A 20206-nucleotide genomic window follows, 5' to 3' on the forward strand; every position below is an offset into this window, starting at 1 on the left:
TGAGAGAACGGCATCATCTGCATAAAGTAAAGTCGGAACAGCACTGTTGCCTACTCTAGGGACATCAGAATTTAGGTTTTGCAATTCCTCATCTACACCATTTATATATATAGGGAAAACAGGAGTGGGGCGAGCACAAACCCCTGCATAATACCCCGTCTTACCCTGAAACTAGTGGTGCACTCTCCCACTGGCCCATAGCAAACTCTTGTGCTCACGTGGCTATATATTTGTAAGAGGTATATGATGATATCATTTAGTGCACCCATACGAAACAAAGTTTGCCATCATTTTACATTATTTACTAGGGCAAAAGCACTAGTAAGGTCAACAAAACAGAGTTGTAGGTGGCCCCTTTTTATACTTGTATATTTACCGATTGATATATTGTTCAATTGTCCCTATTTCCCTTTTGAAACCATATTGTGATTCAGTGAGGATTTTATTTTCATCCGCCCATATTTCCGGCCTCTCCAACAATATCATACTCATCAATCTTGAGGTTGTGTCAAGTAGGGAAATAGGGCAGTAGCATTAGGCATCACTTCTGATGCCATTTTTAAAGATCGGGACAATTATGCTTTCAGTCCATGTTCTTGGTATCAAGCCCCCTCGCAATGATGTTAAACACTTTTTGTAAAAGAGGGGCCCAACATCTAATTTCATATTTAAGGATATCTATTGGCACCCCATCTACACCAGGTGCCTTTCTGTTTGCACTACTTTGTAGTGCCAATATAACTTCATCCACAGTGATAGGGGCCACATTTGGAGGTTCAAGAGTTATAAAAGTTTTGTTATCTAATAGTTCTGCAATACTATCGGAGTCACTGTTTTCTAATAAAAATAGGGGTTTCATTTTCTGCATTAAAAACCTGTCCAAAATGACTTATCCAATCTTTTGGCCGCACCATACTCTCAATTTTAGTAGCACAACTTTCTTTAAAAAACGGGTGTTTTATCATCTTCCAAAATAGGGATGGATCCTTTGTATTGGCAGCCAGGACGAGTTTTTCCCAGGCATTATTTTGAACTTCTCGCTGTTCCTTTTTACTACGGACAGTTTATATAACAACCTCTTTTTTTTAATGAGTTCACTATCTCTGGGCCAAATTTATAAAGCATTTTTTAATGACTGGTTTGCCTTTGTGCATTTAGAATCAAACCAGCCAACTTTTTTCTTGGATGGTTCCTTACTCTTGAATTTCACTCCCCTGGGTATTTCAGCAGTAATGTTACAAAAAGCCCCCATAATCTGGTTGTCAATAGAATCCCCCAAATTACAAGTTTATATATCTTGTTTACAATCACTCATTAGACTGTCCATAAATTATTTTGGATTTATTCCAGACCATTTAATAGAGATACCGTTTTCCCCCTGCGTGGATAAAAAGGGTGCAAGACGGGGCACAGCATGAAAAGTATTGTTTAATCTAAATGTTAAAAAGGTGAATGATGATCACTAACACAGCTTATTTTCACCTCAATTCTTTCTATGTGACCTTGACCATGTGCCGAAATTAAAATATGATCAATGATTGAACACTAAGCATGGGCGAAATTTGCGGATCTACCGGTCTGTGAATTCGCAAACAAATCAGCCAATTTGTGGATTTTCTCGCGAAATCGCGGCTTTTTTTGCGATGTGCACCATACTTAACTGGAGTGCTTTCTACTGGCTAATCAGTAAGTGCTACCTCATTGGGTAAATGTATAGTGATTTTCCTACACTGCAGCTGCGTAAAGGGACAGAGGATTTGTCTCCAGTGACCATGTGTGCCTGTAAGTCTGCCACCGTGCCAAAAGGCGCCGAGGTCCCTTGAGTGAGCTGTCCATCATAGTTGGGAAAGGGCAGGAAAAACGTTTGATACTGCTAGTGTGTGGTGCGGGGCTTCTATGCGTGTGCACATGCCTCTTGTGTAAAGGGCCAGAGAGCGAGCAGGGCAGCAGGTGAGGAGAAAGCAGCCTCCTGGCCACAGGAACTACAAGGAGATTACGCTCGAGAAACTCATGGATGCAAATACCTCCCTCGAGTATTACAGCTAATTTTCGACGGCAGAGATGGGGTTAAAGCACACTTGCTCAGCCTCGACCGTGCTCACTAATGTTTTGGGAAGATTAAACCGTTACTGAATTTGAGCTTCAACTCAGGCACCTGCTATATCTGTAAGTGCTTCCTGTTGAGGTTTAATTTTTGGGACAGGAGCCTCGTGCCAGAATGAATCCTCCCCTGCATAGTTATCCTCGAAGATGCCACCGTTTTGTGCAATACCTCTACTCAACTGGAGTACTGGCTAATCAGTAAGTGCTACCTCGTTGAGTAAATGTATAGTGCTTTTCCTACACTGCAGCTGCGTAAAGGGCCGGAACATTTGTCCCCAGTGACCATGTGTGCCTGTAAGTTTGCCACCGCGCCAAAAGGCGACGAGGTCCCTTGAGTGAGCTGTCCATCATAGTTGGGAAAGGGCGGGAAAAACGTTTGATACTGCTAGTGTGTGGTGCGGGGCTTCTATGCGTTTGTACATGCGTCTTGTGTAAAGGGTCAGAGAGCAAGCAGGGCAGCAGGTGAGTAGAAAGGCCACAGGAACTACAAGGGGATCGTGCTCGAGAAACTCAGGGATGCAAAGACCTCCCTTGAGTATTACAGCTAATTTTCGACAGCAGATATGGGGTTAAAGCACACTTGCCCAGCCTCGACGTGCTCACTAATGTTCTGGGCTGATTAAAAACTTTACTGAATTTGAACTTCAACTCGGGCACCAGCTATATCTGTAAGTGCTTCCTGTTGAGGTTTAATTTTTGTGACAGGAGCCTCGTGCCAGAATGAATCCTGCCCTGCATAGTTATCCACGAAGATGCCACCGTTTTGTGCAATACCTCTACTCAACTGGAGTACTGGCTAATCAGTAAGTGCTACCTTGTTGTGTAAATGTATAGTGCTTTTCCTACACTGCAGCTGCGTAAAGGGCCAGAAGATTTGACCCCAGTGACCATGTGTGCCTGTAAGTTTGCCACCGCGCCAAAAGGCACTGAGGTCCCTTGAGTGAGCTGTCCATCATAGTTGGGAAAGGGCGGGAAAAACGTTTGATACTGCTAGTGTGTGATGCGGGGCTTCTATGCGTGTGCACATGCCTCTTGTGTAAGGGGTCAGAGAGCGAGCAGGGCAGCAGGTGAGGAGAAAGCAGCCTCCTGGCTACAGGAACTACGAGGGGATCGTGCTCGAGAAACTCATGGATGCAAAGACCTCCCTCGAGTATTACAGCAAATTTTCAACTGCAGATATGGGGTTAAAGCGCACTTGCCCAGCCTCGACCATGCTCACTAATGTTTTGGGCTGATTAAAAACGTTACTGAATTTGAACTTCAACTCGGGCACCAGCTATATCTGTAAGTGCTTTCTGTTGAGTTTTAATTTTTGTGACAGGAGCCTCGTGCCAGAATGAATCCTGTCGTGCATAGTTATCCACAAAGATGCCACAGTTTTGAGCAATACCTCTACTCAACTGGAGTATGGACTAATCAGTAAGTGCTACCTCGTTGTGTAAATGTATAGTGCTTTTCCTAAACTGCAGCTGCGTAAAGGGCCAGAAGATTTGTCCCCAGTGACCATGTGTGCCTGTAAGTTTGCAACCGCGCCAAAAGGCGCCAAGGTCCCTTGAGTGAGCTGTCCATCATAGTTGTGAAAGGGCGGGAAAAACGTTTGATACTGCTAGTGTGTGGTGCGGGGCTTCTATGCGTGTGCACTGTGCACATGCATCTTGTGTAAAGGGTCAGAGAGCGAGCAGGGCAGCAGGGCAGGAGAAAGCAGCCTCCTGGCCAGAGGAAGTACAAGGGGGTTGCGCTCAAGAAACTCATGGATGCAAATACCTCCCTCGAGTATTACAGCTAATTTCCGATGGCAGGGATGGGGCTAAGGCACACTTGCCCATCCTCGACCGCGCTCACTAATGTTTTGGGCTGATTAAAACTTTACTGAATTTGAGCTTCAACTCGCACACCTGCATTATTTATCTGTCAGTGCTTCCTGTTGAGGTTTAATTTTTGTAACAGGAGCCTCGTGCCACACTTGTAACTATTCTCTGACACTGCTTCGAGGGTCAGAGCAGGGTCAGAGAATAGTTGCAAGTAGGAAACGAGGCGCTGTTCATGAAGCACTTACAGCGTTACAGCAGGTGCCCAAGTTGAAGTTAATTTCTTTGTAACCATTTTATAAATGGTTACAAAGAAATTAGCTTCAACTTGGGCACCTGCTGTAACCCTGTAAGTGCTTTCTGGAAAAAAAATTCATCCTTCTCGCGGATTCGTGGATTTTTCCGCAATTTCGCGAGATTCGGGGATCGCGAAATTGCAGAAAATCCGCAAATTCCACAAGCGGAACGAATTTTCGGCCCATAGTTATTGAACACTGGCCGTGTCCCTCAAAGGTCGGTAGCTGAGATTGTGTCCATCCGATATAGACTGATCCAGTAGTTCTAAATTGTATTTATACATTGCCCTGTTAATGGATTCACCATAGAGATTATTGTGGGAAATGAGAATACCATTCCACATACTCATTCCTATATCCACAGTGCTTTCCTTCTAAAAAACCAAATTTTTTGCTATTAAAATCTCAAAACCAGATCAAAAGATAATCGCTCCTGATTAGTTTTATAAATAAATTAAGTTCCCTCTCAAGTGCCAATATCAGTTAGTTTCTGGTATTATCAAAAACATTGTCATTAAAGTTAATTACTACAAAACACTGGTGATCAACAGAATGGAACCACAAAAATTGAAAAAAGGAGATTCAATATCAGCTTTCTTCAAAATCAATGGGCATGTGACTGAAAGTAGAACTGCTAGGCCTCCCTTGCCCGTCCATTCCGTGAAGGGGTCGCTTGGGTGTCAACGATTGAGAAGGAATCTATGTGAAAGGGTTCCGTGTGCCAGGTTTATTGTATGCAGATAATTTCACAGTTATTTAAAAAAATCAGGCCATGCATCATCATTCAATTTCTTATTTATGCCCGCGATGTTCCATGTTACTAGAATCAGATTTTTAGATTTCAAGTTTTGAGTTGCAGGTAATATCTCATCAATCGGGCCAAAATCTTGTGCAACATCCAGGTGTAGTCAGTCCATATCACTACTTCTTCTAAGAGGTAGAAATATATTTGACAAAGCAAGTGGATTATACTTTTCCATTGTTGTAGGACCATTTCCAAACTGGCTGGAATTTTCCATACCCGGCTTATAGAAAATCTCTAATGGTACCCCAGTAATGATCTTATTCCGAGATTTGATGACATCTCCTATTTATTACATAATTTTTCTAGCAAAATTCTTACCATCTCTGGGTCTCGAAAGGTAACTACAACACAATCACCTTCAAAAATCTTTGGTAATTTCCCTACCCAAGGTGCTCTTCTTACCATATTGATACTTTGGGCTAGGGTATTTGTTATGTTATGTTATGTTATGTTATAGGGGTATTTGTTAAGCGCAAGGCTACCCGAGGAGTGTCCTGGCGCTGTCTTAACCCCAGAACAGGGTAAGTGAAGAAACAGCCAGCTGTAAGTAACAGGACTGCGACTACTGTTGGAAGAGCCAGGTCTTTAAGCTTCGCCTAGAGCTAAGAAGATCTTGTTCCTGTCTAAGGGAAAAAAGGAGACCATTCCTAATTTTGCCGCTACTACTTGAAAAGAGCGGCCTCCTTGGTAAAACTTAGGCACAATGTCAGCTTTTGTGAGGAGGATTGCAGCGCTCTGAGTGGTTTGTAGGGCTGAATTTTGTTCCTAATATACGGGCCCCCAATGTTATTTAGGGCCTTAAGAGTTAGGACCAGGGATTTAAAGACTCTTTGTCTCACTGGAAGCCATTGCAAGGATCTAAGGTGGGGAGACATGTGTGACGTGGGTCCAACCATGAGCACGAACCTAGCTGCCGCATTTTGAACTACCTGCAGGCGGTTCAGTAAGTAGTCCGGAAGGCCCAGGTACAACACATTTACATAGTCCAACCTTGATATAATCAGGGCCTGGACCACAGTTTTCCTATGTAGAATAGGAAGCAAGGGGAGAAAATGCCTCATAATTTTTAAAAGGCCAAAGCAGGTGCCAGCAACCAATTGAACCTGGGAATTCCTCGTCATGTCAGAGTCCAACTTCACTCCTACATTTTTTTGCAGTAGAGACTGAACTTTCAGGAGGAGATAGATTTTTAGGCCACGATTGACGCCACTCATCACCTGGGGTGTGTCCAAAAAAGATAATTTTCGACTTGTCAGAGTTGCATAGCAACTGATTTTGCTTAAACCACTTAAAATCCTTGGTTAAGCAAACATTGACTTCATTGCCATTAAGCACCTCATCCTTCTCACAGGTGAACAACAATTGTGTGTCATCTGCTTACAATATAATTTTTGCCCCGTATTGTTCAGCAATAGGAGCCAAGGGGGGCATATATATATTGAACAGGGTCGGACTTAAGACAGAACCGTGTGGGGCCCCTACGCTCAGTGGTGGAATGCGGGCTGAAAAAGAGGGGGGCCCAGACTGTTTGCTGCCGGTTATTCAAGAAGGATGAAAAACATCTGAGCACCATGCCCCCAATGCCGCTCTCCCTCAATCTATGAAAGAGGTGATCATGTGGCACAGTGTCAAAGGCCACTGATAGATCAAATAAAATCAGCACAGCCTTTCCGCCTCTGTCTAAGGTGGTTTTGATTGTCTCTGAGATTTCTAATAGAGCTGTCTCTGTACTGAAATTTGCTCTAAAACCAGACTCACTCGGATGAAGTACCTGACTGACCTCAATAAAATCTGTGATGATGGTATATTTGAGTTATATTGCAATGGCTGGTAAACCAAAACACAACCTTATTTTTCAATTCTACCAAGTCCTCGTTTACACCATCCTGTAATTCTGACACATCTTTCAAGATGATCATATAGGGTGGAGCCCCAGGGGGTAACTGTAGGAGTCACTGGGGCCTTGTTGGCGACAATTTGTATTCATATTTATCCGCATTTTTAATATTAGATCTCATCATTTTTCTCACACGATGAGCTGACATTGTGCGGAGTGACCCAATATTGGTCTCTTCCTTATTCCTTTACCCCAGGGTGTTCTTTCCTTCACACAATATTTCTGACCCCCTTGAGCCACATAAAGTGTCATTTGTGGTAATTTGTTGGTTATTAGCTGTTGCTGTTATATTGGTTGTATCAATCTGGATATTTTCATTCTCACGTTTTCCTAGCGCTAACAACTCCTAAATTAGTTTAGAAATATGGGCTACATGGCTCTTAATTTTTGAAATTTCGGATAACAAGTTTTTCTCAATTGAATCAATTTTTCCATGTAACTTTTTAAAAAGTAAGTCCAGGTTATGGAGACAGTATTGACTTACGGTAGCCCTCTTACCCCCACTCTGCTTTTTAGGCAATGGCTGTAGTTGTGATTGAGGTTGTTTAATAGATTCTTTAGTTTTTTCCTTCAATAACTGTTTGCCTTTAGTTACAAGGGGGGTAATTTGGCCTATACCTTCTGTTAAGGCTGATATTTCCAGTGGTAACGTTGATACACAGGACGCTGCATTGTGTATTAAATCTGTTGTATTCTTTTGTTGAGGTTTGTTGTTTGTGACTATATCCAATGCAGTTGCATCCAATATAGTATCTTCAACCACATTGGTTAGTGCAATTTTTGTGGCCGCTAAACGCTCCTCAACATTGACAATCTCGCTATTAATTAGTCCCATCGCAGTATTAAGGTAATGTAATAGGTGCACTCAGTCTTGCCTTCTTATTTTTACTGCCTGAAGTAACACCCGCAAGCTTTAGTTTTCCCATGATTGTATAAAACAGCAATGACCAGGAAGTGGCACAAGAGGTTTCAGCCACTCTTATCATAAATCAGAGGATTTTTTTTTAGCAGAGTTAGGGACTTGGCCCAGCCCAGCCTCTTCCGGCCGCTGAGGGGTGCAGATAGGCCCGCCCTTGGCCTGGGCTTTGCCCACATGTGGGCCGTGCTGCAGGAGCCACGGCCAATGTTTAAGCGCCTCCTGGCTCGAGAAGTGATGTGAGCTCTGAGCGCGTCGCTTAGTGAGCTGGGGGTTGTGGTTTCTCTCCCCCTCCAGGGCCAGACAGGAAAAAGCAGACAGCAGGTAACCGGCTCCCATGCTGTGGGAGCCCCGGCCGATGTATAAGCACCTCCTGGCGGGAGAAGTGATGTGGGCGGCGAGTGTGCCGCTTAGTGCATTGGGGGTTGTGGTTTCTCTCCCCCTCTAGCAATACAGGTCAGGTAGGCAACAGCAGACAGCAGGTAACAGGCTCCCATAAAGGAATCAAATTGACAACACAAACTTTGAACAACTGCAGTAGTCAAAATTGGATATATCTTCTCAGATGCCCCTGTGGCTTGAGGTATGTTGGAGAAACAAGTAGGGAGTTAAGGGTGAGAATACAAGAACATAAATCAGCCATTAAAACATCGAAACCCAATGCCCCACTTGTGAATCACTTTAAAAAAAAGAGGCTATGGCCATATGGATTTCCATTGATTTTTCTTGGAAAAAATAATAATGAGCAGAGGAGGAGGCAGTATAATTGAAAAACGTAAACTAAGAGAGCAGTGGTATATATCCAAATTAAATGTGATCAGGGATGGGTTAAATCCCAAAGAAGAATGGGAGAAACTGATTACATAACTAGATTAGAACCATGATCCACTTATAATAAAGAAGAAGTATGAGTTATGAAATGTAATAGTCTACCTTTGGGCGGACACATAGTGCTATTGTGGTTTGACCGGTAAATTACCATCTGGATATAGGATATCGTTATATAAATTTAAAGATTTGTAGGGGGAGGATCGACAACCTTTGATGAGATAGCCATTGGCAACGATGTATGCCAGAAGGTACAATATCATTTGAAGAGTAAGGAGAAAAAGAAAAATATACATATATGTGCGTACATATGGAATCATACATCACAAGGTTAATGGGACCAAAGTGAGACTTACAGCAAGAGAAGTTTACTAATCGTCATATTACACACCATAGAGTTTTGGGATATACTTGCAGTGTGTACATATGATATGATAAAATGAGACTTCGCCCCGTAATGTGAATACGTTCCGGGACGAAAAACTAATCCAAGATGCTGGAGCCAAGTTCATAGCTTTAGTTATTGGCCTGGAGTTAGCCTGTAACCTGTTCCCCAGGAAGAGCAAGTATTAATATCTGGGTAAAAGGTACAGACAAATTTAAATATACAAATAAGGAGAGGGTCAAGAACATGTCCCGATACCCATCAGGTAAGGAGTTGAGGAACTCCCCCCCCCACCCCGCCCCCATATTTTACTATTTTTGCATTTTAAAGAAAAATAGAGGTTAAGATTGTTATATGGCAGGAAGTCAATGTTAACAGTGCGGGGCAGCACGTGCAGAGATTAACGGAAAGGATATGAGACATCAAATCACTGTGACACTAATACTCCCTCATTTTCTTAATTTTTGCCTGTATACATGGGAATGGAAAACAGGCCATTCTTATATTTCCCCAATGTGGATGAATCTAAAAAAAATAATAACTTTTAGTAAATATAAATGAAGGAGTTATCTTAAGATAAGAGTTGATTCAGTGAAACAGCCATACTATATCTATAGGAGTTAGAGATGTGGAGAATATAGCTATTTTTTTATACGCTACATGAAAAAAAGACAATCGAATAATATGCAATTATGAAATAGTCCACATGGCAGTCACCCATTGCTGATAGTAAATTTGTGACATGTGGGATATATGTCCCCCCATTTTGTTAGAAACAACACTGACGCAAAAATAAGCTCTATTTCACCTACAAATAAGAGAAAAGGAAAAAAAGGAAAAGCTCAGGACGGGGAGAAACATTTGAAGTTTGGGTGATCGCTTGCCCCATATGGTAAAAAGTGAACTTACTGATCTAGGGATGGAATCATACAAGGCAGGAAAGGGAATGGGAGACAGTGGTTGTTGACATGAAAGAGAGATTCCAAAGGAATATTCTGAAAAACATTTCCTTACATTGCAGACATTGGTCCACATTAACATTGTACCACGTGTGAATATAAAGGAATGAGGAATGAGAAATGTTGGATCTTCTATTTCATTGAAAAGTGAGTCTAGACAGCCCACAAAATATTATTTTATGAAAGAAGTATTGTTGTCCTCTTCTGAATAGAAGCAAAAGACACCAAGATTAATATTTTATTTAAAAAACAAATAAATAATTCATTTTTTTAACCCCTTCCATGCTGATGACGAACCCCAGCCGTCATGCACTACGGTGCTCGTGTGCTGATGACGGCTGGGGTTCGTCACGGCCCGCCCCTGTTCGTGTTGTTTACAGCACGCATGGAAAGGGTTAATTGTCGTCCCCCAGAGTGTAATTGTAAACTATGAGGGATTGTATGCAATCATGAAATCAAAATATGAGAATAAAAAGAGCGGATGAGTGTGAGAATGAATGTGTGTAATTGGGTTAGAAGGAGTATCGCAAAAGGAAGGGGACCCCTGAGACTAGTAGGGAGTACGCCTAGACAGGGAAAATACAATCATGTAAACATTCTAGGGCTACTTCAAACATAGCACAACCCGTGTGACATAATAAAGGAAAGTACAATAGTGACACTCAAAGAAAATTAGGTAAATACAAAAAAATATTTATTTATACAAAACAATTATATGATTATTGAATGCATCATAAAAACATATATTCACATAGGAGCAAAAATGACAGCCAATTGCTACAGAGACTTTCACAGGCGCACAACATTCTTTCCGCTTTCATTCAATATCATATACACTGTACACACACAAACCTACATGGTGGAAATAACTTTTACAGATTATATGATGCAGATGATAAACGATATATAATGACCAAAACAATAATAATTCTTTGATAAATTGTTAGGTCTTTTTTGTTGAAATGGGTGCAAGCTGACTCAATGCACGTTTCGACAGAAACACTGTCTTCATCAGGAGTTTCACCTCTGAAAGTTGTGCTCTGGAAAGGATAATAGTACATATATAATAATAAAATATATTCACAATAAAGGTGTCACTATTGCATTATATTTACATATGGTACAAAAAATGACAGAGGCCAGTGGATACAAAAAGTAAGACAGTTTCTCACATTCACTTTACAATGGAGAGAACGAGCCAGAGAAAGTATGGGAGATTGCCTAATCACACCTGTGTATACTTAAGTGCTAAATAATACAAATACCTATGGAGACAACAAATACACATGATATACATGACTATGACAAATTTGGGTAACAACAATGAGAAAATAGAAAACCCTCTTACCATAAAACAAATGATTGACGTCTCTGAAGGTAAAGAGAAAATTCTTAATGATCTTCAGCAATGGAGATGTCTATCTAAGAACAATGACACCATAATGGGGTGGATCAAAAACAGGATAATGGAACAAAGCAATCAATCTCTACAAAGAAAAGAATGCAGGGATCAAAAGAAAAATATTACCTAAAAAGTATCCAGGAAGATGTGAAAAGAGGAGCTGAGTCATTGACGATATGGGTCCAATGAACCGTGATGATAAAGATATGAAGAACGAATGTGTCAATAAACAGGCCTCTTGATTATGGCTCCAATTTTTGGGGGAAAAACCGACAAGGAGAAGACCATGTTGAAACATATTACATTGCAGTAAAGACCTACATATGTAAAGCACTTATATATATGTAGTGCCTGAAGGGCAGAGCATGTAGATATTAAAGGCTCACCATTTACCTCATATTTGTTTAGCCTATCTCAAGCCCGAGATACACACACAAAGTCCAATAATCTTGAAGAAAAACGATTCTGAAAAGACCAAAAGATAGGATTATATCTCTACACATACAATGCTATATCCACATGATGCATCAAGAAATCTGTCTAAAGGATTCACAGAAGAATACATACCCTTACAACAGAAGGGGCGTGGATAATAACGTGGATGTGCTGCTAGTCCTGGAGAAAAACAAGGCTTGATACTAGATATAAACCATAAAGGAATATACATAAATACTTAAATGTTACATAACAAAAAAACGCTTGCAAGTAACAAATGAAAATAAACATAAAATGTCTATAAAATGTGTAACCCAGTCACGATAAGAGGAAAGGAAAACAAACTCAGATGTGGCAAGCGGAAAAATTATATCTAGTTCATGGCATACTACATGATAATCTATAGGATGTAAAAATGAATGTCCGGCTAGCTAGATCTAAGATAAGATGATATAAACAGCCTGCATAGTATACAAAATATATTTAAGATTGTCACCAATATTGAAAGTTACAAGCAATGCGTGACTAGAACGATAGAAAAGCATTAAGAACTCGATAACCTGCTTACCGAAAAACAATGATGAAAAACGAAATGTGCAGCTCTCTTCTGGATACCAAACAAACTGACGGATGCAAAACCACGGAAGTACCAACCGACACGGAGTCCCCCAGACGTTTAAATACTAAAGGTTGGTCACAAGAGCAGTCACATGGTAAAAACAGGGCAGAGCCAAGCCCGGCCAAAAAACAACAACAAAGAAGAAAGGTGACCCCGGCCAGTTTGTCTTAGCCTTGGCTTGGGAGCTCCAAACGGGTTATCCAGTCGACCCCAGCCGACTGACTCTGCTCTCTTATTAGGAGCCCTCGATTTGGGAGCTCCGGTTGGCCTGCCCAGTCGACCCCAGACGGGTGCCCCTGGCCCTGGTCTGGGAGCTCCGGACAGTTCACCCAGTCGACCCCAGCCGAGCGTCCCAGTTTCTAGCTTGGGAGCTCCGGATATTTTTTCCAGTTGACCCCAACTAAAACTTTTTCCCCGTCCCTCCTTTGAGGAATTCTGCAGTCTGGCAAATACGGTGTCCTCTGGCTCTCCGCTTGACCCACTGCCTCCCAAATTTTGGAAGGTTTTTCAGGTGGAACTCTTCCAACCTTTGTATTCCATCTGCCTCCAGTCTTTGGAGTTGGCATCTGTCCCCGAGTACTGGAAGCTAGCAGTAGTGTCACCTCTGCTTAAGAAACCTACGCTGGACCCGACCTGTCTCTCCAACTATAGGTCAATTTCCTTGCTCCCTTTTCCTATTAAGATCATGGAAAAATGGGTGACCCGCTCGCTCTCAGGCTTCCTGGAGAATATCGGATGGTTCGACGAGGCACAGTTTGGCTTCCGCCCCGGGCACGGGACGGAGTCCGCGCTGGTAACTGTATTGGACAACCTTCGTTCGCGTGTCGACAGTGGTCGGGCAGCCTTTTTAGTGCTGCTCGACATGTCGGCCGCGTTCGATACGGTCTGCCACCGGACCCTTATCAGGAGACTGGAGGAGTGTGGGGTCACAGAGGATGTAAGAGACTGGCTGATATCCTATCTTGGCAGTCGGCAACAGTTGATCTTGCTCCCTCCTTTTCGCTCTGAGCCAAGGAAAGTAGGGCAGGGGGTCCCACAGGGCTCGGCCATCAGCCCTATACTTTTTAATCTGTACCTCCGCCCCTTGGTCCAGCTTATAAAATCTTTTGGTGTCTCGGCTTTTAACTACGCCGATGACACCCAGCTGGTCTTTTCCCTGGAAGGAAATAATGCAGTCTCGCTGGAGACATTTCATCGCTGCATGGCAGCCACAGCTGACTGGCTACGGGCCAACTCCTTACAATTTAACAGCTCAAAGACGGAGGTGCTCTACTGTTCCACAGATCGGATCTCGCGGGTGCTTCCAGAGAATTTCTGGCCTGCCACCTTTCCCGAGCCAGTGTCGGCGGCGGAATCTGCTCGCAACTTGGGGGTGATCTTCGGCCCAAATCTACAGCTTGACATGCACGTCAATAAAACCACCTCTACGTGCATGATGCTGCTACGCATGCTGCGTAAAGTTCTTTCCCTTCTCCCTGCCCAAGCTAGGCCGGAAGTAGTTGGCTGTACCATACTAAGTCGTTTAGACTATTGTAATGCGCTACTTCTAGAGGCCCCAAAAAATCTGGTGGGGAAGTTACAACTGGTGCAGAATATGGCCGCCAAGTTGGCTCTCTCCCGCCCTAGGTCTAGCTCTTCTACTCTAGCTTTGAGAGATCTACACTGGCTCCCGGTACATCTGAGAGTGCTGTATAAAGCAGCGTGTATGGTGTTTAAGGCAGTACATCAACTGGGCCCAGTACCTCTGCAGAATATGTTCACCTGGTATTCTGCCCCGCGACTTCTCCGTTCCTCTTCGGCGCATCTGCTGGTAGTCCCGAGGTTTCAGAGAGTTAGGATGGGTGGCCGCTCATTTAGTGTTGCAGCGGCCAAACTTTGGAACTCCCTGCCACTCTCTTTGAGAAGCCACAGGGACTACTTTCCGTTCAGGAAAGCGTTAAAAACGCATTTGTTTCCTAAAATTGTTTGTGTAGCGAAAGTGCAACCGCTTAAGTTCAAAGCGCCAGTATGCCCTTTGGGTGACAGGACTGCGCTTTACAAGTACACAAAATAAATAAATAAATATATACTGGTTTAAGAATCACCAAGATAAGATGCGAAAAGTTTTAAAAAATAAAAAATGGATAGATACAGTAACAAGTGGCCAGACGATATAAATCCCCAAAAAGTAGCAGAATGCGAACGTCACAAACCTGCTAGAAAAACACACATATGATGTGAGGGGAAAGGATTTATATATCTCAAGATGACAAAAGGTTTAAAAGGAGTACATGGCAACCCCAGAATACTAAGATGTGGTCACCCATTAGACAGGTTGGGGAAGATGGAAAAAGCATGACTTTAGAGAATTGAGGGCAAAAGAATTGTATAAGAATGTATTGGGCTTATTTAGTTTTTATGTTTTATGTTTTTTATATGGACAAAAAAGAGTTTTAATTGTGGGAGACAGCTACTTATTCTAATGAAGGTGGTTGTGAATAGTGGGAATCCATCAAAACGTGCCAATGCAATTTTTAAACTCTAAATTGAACCGGCATTGATTGATACAGTAGATATCCATGATTCGAAAGTACTCTGCACTTTGAACAATGACCAGAATCGCTTAGTGATAAGAAAGATGTGATTTTCTATTGTATTCTCCCTGTTTATGTTTATGTTTTTGTCTATGTTTATGTTTTTATGTAATTAATGAACTGCCCTTGTATTGTTGTTTCTCGTGATTGTGAGAAAAAGAGAACTCTTCTTGTTCACAGAGGAACGTGATTTTATCATTATTGGTCTTAAGAAAAATAAAAAACATTCTATTGCAAAAAACTTTTTTAAATGAGGGTAGCTTTGACCTTCGTGAGAGCTACTAATTTGTTTCTGACTAGATAGTCTTTCACAATGCTACATAATTTTCTAGGTTAAAACAACTGCACAAATTGGTTATGTTTTCCATATTCTGCTACAATTCCCAATTTTTTTTAACATGTCATCCTCTTAAATTTAGTTTTATTTTAAAGTAATTCTCTAAAAGCTACTTTTTGTCTGCAAACTCTTTCAGAAACCCTCTAAGAAACGATGCCATGCCTAGAAAGTACTTACTTTCTCTTTCTTCCCTCGTCCTGGCATTTGTTGACTTGCTGAGGCACTGTTGTCATTTACTGGGGAAGTCCATTTTGTCTTTCTTGCATTAGACCACATTGGTGGCCCACTGGCCACATGGTCACATTGTTACACCACTGAGCCACATCCACATGTTACAACAGCCAGTTATGCCTGACCTGTTCTTTTCCTTTCTGATACTCTATTAATAGTGCTGCATAATCCTCTTCTTCCTACTCCTTCGAGGTTAGTGGTCCGAGAACCCTTGTTCACTTATATTTTTGACTAGTACTTAGACAAATGGATAAAGGACAGCTCCCCAATGTTGGCCTTTATATTGTTTGAACCTATATAATTTACTTGCATCCAGCCATGTATTGCTTTAAAGCAAGTTTGCAACTTGGCAATTGTGTTTTTTTACTATCACCATTTGTTGTTAGGAAACTGGTTGTGTGGTCCGCATACCTAAAGTTAAAAAAAACTGGATCAGTGGTACTGAATCACTGGCAGAGCGAGCATAAAGGTTTAGTTTTTAAGATGATTATTGGCTGCTTTGTGCAAATGGGAAGTTCCTAAAGAACCTTCTTATCGTCTCAGCACCATAGTGGTTTCAGTCAGTCAATATCTACACCCTCAATGTCTATTTCTTAATGCTCTGTATGCTTGTGTGCAAAGCTTGTGGGGACATCTCCAACCAGATGTTGATGATATTACAGGACATTAAAGACATTACAAATTAAATAAAAATGTTAGAATCAAGATTATAGAGTTTACAGTCTTGTTAAATGCTGTTCAAAGGTAACATCAAGACTGAGACGATCATGGAGTAGCTCTTTCACATTCAGAATGTCATCAACCAAGAGTTGATCGACATGAAAGTCCGGGCTTTTACAGATTTTCTGGAATGAGTGAAAGCCACAGGGCTAGTGTTGGCCACTGTCTACAGTCTAGGTCTAGGCATCATTACAGATACAAGTACTAATCAGTGTTAAGACCGGAAATGTGCAACACAGTCATTCTCCTCAGGACAACAAAAACTACAACTTAGGGTATCATTCCAATGTCGGATAGAAACTTTCCGCCCAACACCGTCTAGGATTCGGTAACTGACTGACTCGTGGTCAGCAGTTCCGCACACCGATTACGATGCGACGAACACTCTTCAGTCGGAGTTCCATTGCTCCCTATGGGAGCCTGTGTTCTGCCCGACAACACATGCTCCTTTGGGGAAATGGTGTGTTTGTGTAAAACCATGCACCCTGTCACAGGCACCCCAAGGTGCCTACCACACAGTGCAGGGTTTTACAGGGGGATCCCTTAGGTACCCCCTCGGCCCCCAACCAGAGGCCACTGGATGAAGGGGGACATGCTTGGGGCCCCTAATATTACTTTCCGACAGCCTTTTTGTGTCATACAGGTCAACTCTGAAAGGCTGTTGGAAATCATCATCCTAATCAGTCGGTGGGAAACGCTGTTCGTAGAGCTGCACAATGTGGTTTCTACCGACACAGATACTCCGAGAGCCATTTTGAACCGATTTGGAATAACCGCATGGTTTACTTTCTGACCGCCAACATTGTAATCGGTCAGGCAGATTGTAAACCGTGTCAGTTAGTAGGGTTCCGACGCAGCCTAGTATATTCCGACTGTCGAGCGGAGGCTTTCTGTCCAGCATCGTAATGAGGCCCTTGGTACCCAGAAAGTGGTGCATATTACTATGAAGCGTGATTAGATTTGAATGATACTTTTGTTTCAATATTCTCCTTGCAAAATGAGGACAGTGGAAGACCCTGGGATTTCCCATGAAGGTCTTCTGCAAATAATGTCCCAGATTTCATGCCTGTCTTTTTTTTCTTGCTTCAGAGAGATGCCAGCTTCATCTAAAGGCACTGCATCGTTAGTGAGAGCCATAGTAGAATTGTAGATTCAGTTATGACAAAAATATTTATATCTGCATTCTTCAAGGCGACGTCCTCCTGCCCTGAAAAGTCCTACTCTGCATTACAGACAAAGGTATTACAATTGTGGACCATGTTGAAAAAAACATATATGTCCAAAGCGTGTTAACACAGAGAGGAAGCATTTTCTCAGGCTACATGGGTAGAAATAAGGTGAGAATTACATTGGTGATACCTTTGAATGCTTAGATGATGAAATCAGCTTGCAAGGAATCGGAAATAATTCAAGGAAGGTTACACCTTCCACATGATGACATTGAGAGCTATGTATTAGATACTCCGCTTTGGCCACGTTCCAACTAGGATTTTACCCTTACAGTCATCTTACAGAAGTCCTCTCTGCCATCTTCTGATCTAAAGTGCTGATCAATCAATCAATCAATCAAAGCATTTGTATAGCGCGCTACTCACCCGTAGGGTCTCAAGGCCCGGGGGGAAGGGGGTCCGCTACCGCTCGAACAGGCAGGTCTTGAGTTGCTTCCTGAAGGAGAGGTTGTCTTGGGTCAGGCGGAGGTGGATGGGGAGGGAGTTCCACGTCTTGGCAGCCAGGTAGGAGAAGGATCTCCCTCCCGTTGTGACTCTTCGGATGCGGGGAACGGCGGCGAGGGCGTGGCTGGTCGATCGTAGCTGGCGGGTGGGAGTGTAGAAGGTCAGGCGGTCGTTGAGGTATCTTGGGCCTTGGTTGTGGAGAGCTTTGTGTGCGTGGGTGAGGAGTCGGAACGTGATTCCCTTGCTGACGGGGAGCCAGTGCAGGTTTCTCAGGTGTTGGGCGATGTGGCTGTGTCGGGGGATGTCCAGGATGAGGCGTGCCGAGGAGTACTGGATGCGTTGGAGTCTCTTCCGAAGTTTGGCTGTGGTTCCGGCATAGAGGGAGTTGCCGTAGTCCAGACGGCTGGTGACGAGGGCCTGGGTGACCGTCTTCCTGGTTTCGGTGGGGATCCACCGGAAGATCTTACGTAGCATGCGGAGGATGTTGAAGCATGATGAGGAGACTGCGTTGACTTGTCTGGTCATGGAGAGGGAGGAGTCCAGGATGAAGCCCAGGTTGCGTGCGTGGTCTGTCAGTTTGGGTGCGCTGCCCAAGGCAGGGGACCACCAGGAGTCTTCCCAGGCAAAGGGCTAAGATCCCAGGATGAGGACTTCCATCTTATCTGAGTTCAGTTTCAGGCAGCTGTTCATCATCCACTCGGCTACGTCTTTCATCCCTTCGTGTAGGTTGGTTCTGGCGGTGGCGGGGTTGTTGGTGAGGGAGAGGATCAGCTGAGTGTCATCGGCGTAGGAGATGATGTTGAGGTTGTGTTGGCGTGCGATGGCCGCAAGGGGGCTCATGTAGATGTTGAACAGCGTGGGGCTGAGTGATGATCTTTGGGGTACGCCGCAGATGACTTCGGTGGCCTCGGATCTGAACGGGGGGAGGCGGACTCTCTGGGTTCTTCCGGCGAGGAAGGAGATTATCCACTCCAGTGCCTTCTCTTGGATCCCGATATTGCTGAGGCGTTGTACTAGGGTGCGGTGGCAGACCGTGTCGAACGCCGCGGAGAGGTCCAGGAGGATGAGGGCCGCTGTTTCTCCGTTGTCGAGCAGGGATCTGATGTCGTCGGTGGCTGTGATGAGGGCGGTCTCGGTGCTGTGGTTGGCCCGGAAGCCTGACTGTGAGTGGTCGAGGGATCCATTCGTCTCGAGGAAGGCGGCCAGCTGTCTGTTGATGGTCTTCTCAATGATTTTGGCAGGAAAAGGAAGGAGCGAGATGGGTCGGTAGTTTTTGAGTTCGGTGGGGTCCGCTGATGGTTTCTTAAGTAGGGCGCTGAGTTCGGCATGCTTCCAGCTCTCTGGGAAGGTGGCAGTGTCGAAGTAGGCGTTTATGATGTCCCGCAGGTGTGGTGCGATGACGGAGTCGGCCTTGTTGAAGACGTGGTGAGGGCAGGGGTCGGCTGCAGGTAGTTTTACTTCTATCACTTTTACATATTCTATTCTACATCTATAACAGCTGCATATACAATGTACTAATATCCAGATAAGTCAATCAATTTCTGTAAACTGTACTTCTAGTACGGTGTGCAGAATAAAACACAAAATGACATATTTCATTTCTGCTTGTGAACAAAATCGGCACTACTGAGAAGATAATTACATATTTCAAACATTCTGTTGGATTGAGTATTTATGTAGCAAGGAGTCAAAAATAAACAATAATTGCTAGTATATTTTCTACAAAGTCTGACAGAATAGTAAATAATTCATGTCAGCAAATGTGTGTATAGGATGTATTTTAAATGTGAAATTAAAAGGATCGTTGACATTTCAAAATACAGTTTTGAAGTTCCAGTACAGTGTAGGAAAGCAAGAAGCTGCTGAATCGATGTGATAATGTTGTGCAATAATAATATATGAGTATTTGGTGCTGTAAAAATTGTGAGGCAAAACCCAAGCCTGTTTCCATCTTACATGCCTATCTCTACTGTTTGTTCTTGGATGTAAATCATAGAAACATATTTAAACATGTATTGGCACACCGAATACGTCTCCCCTTTGGCGCCTATCATATTTTCCAGTGCTTTTTGGTGATACTGTACCTTATCAGAAAAAGAAGAAAGAAACTGAAAATAATCTGTGATAACGTGGCAGAGCACACGGTGAGTATGCGTTGTGATTTTTCTGGCGCCTGCGTCATTTAGTACGCGTATGCACGCATACGTGATGAAGTATGG

The sequence above is a fragment of the Lissotriton vulgaris genome, chromosome 9 (genome assembly GCF_964263255.1).
Source record: "Lissotriton vulgaris chromosome 9, aLisVul1.2, whole genome shotgun sequence".
Lineage (NCBI taxonomy): Eukaryota > Metazoa > Chordata > Amphibia > Caudata > Salamandridae > Lissotriton > Lissotriton vulgaris.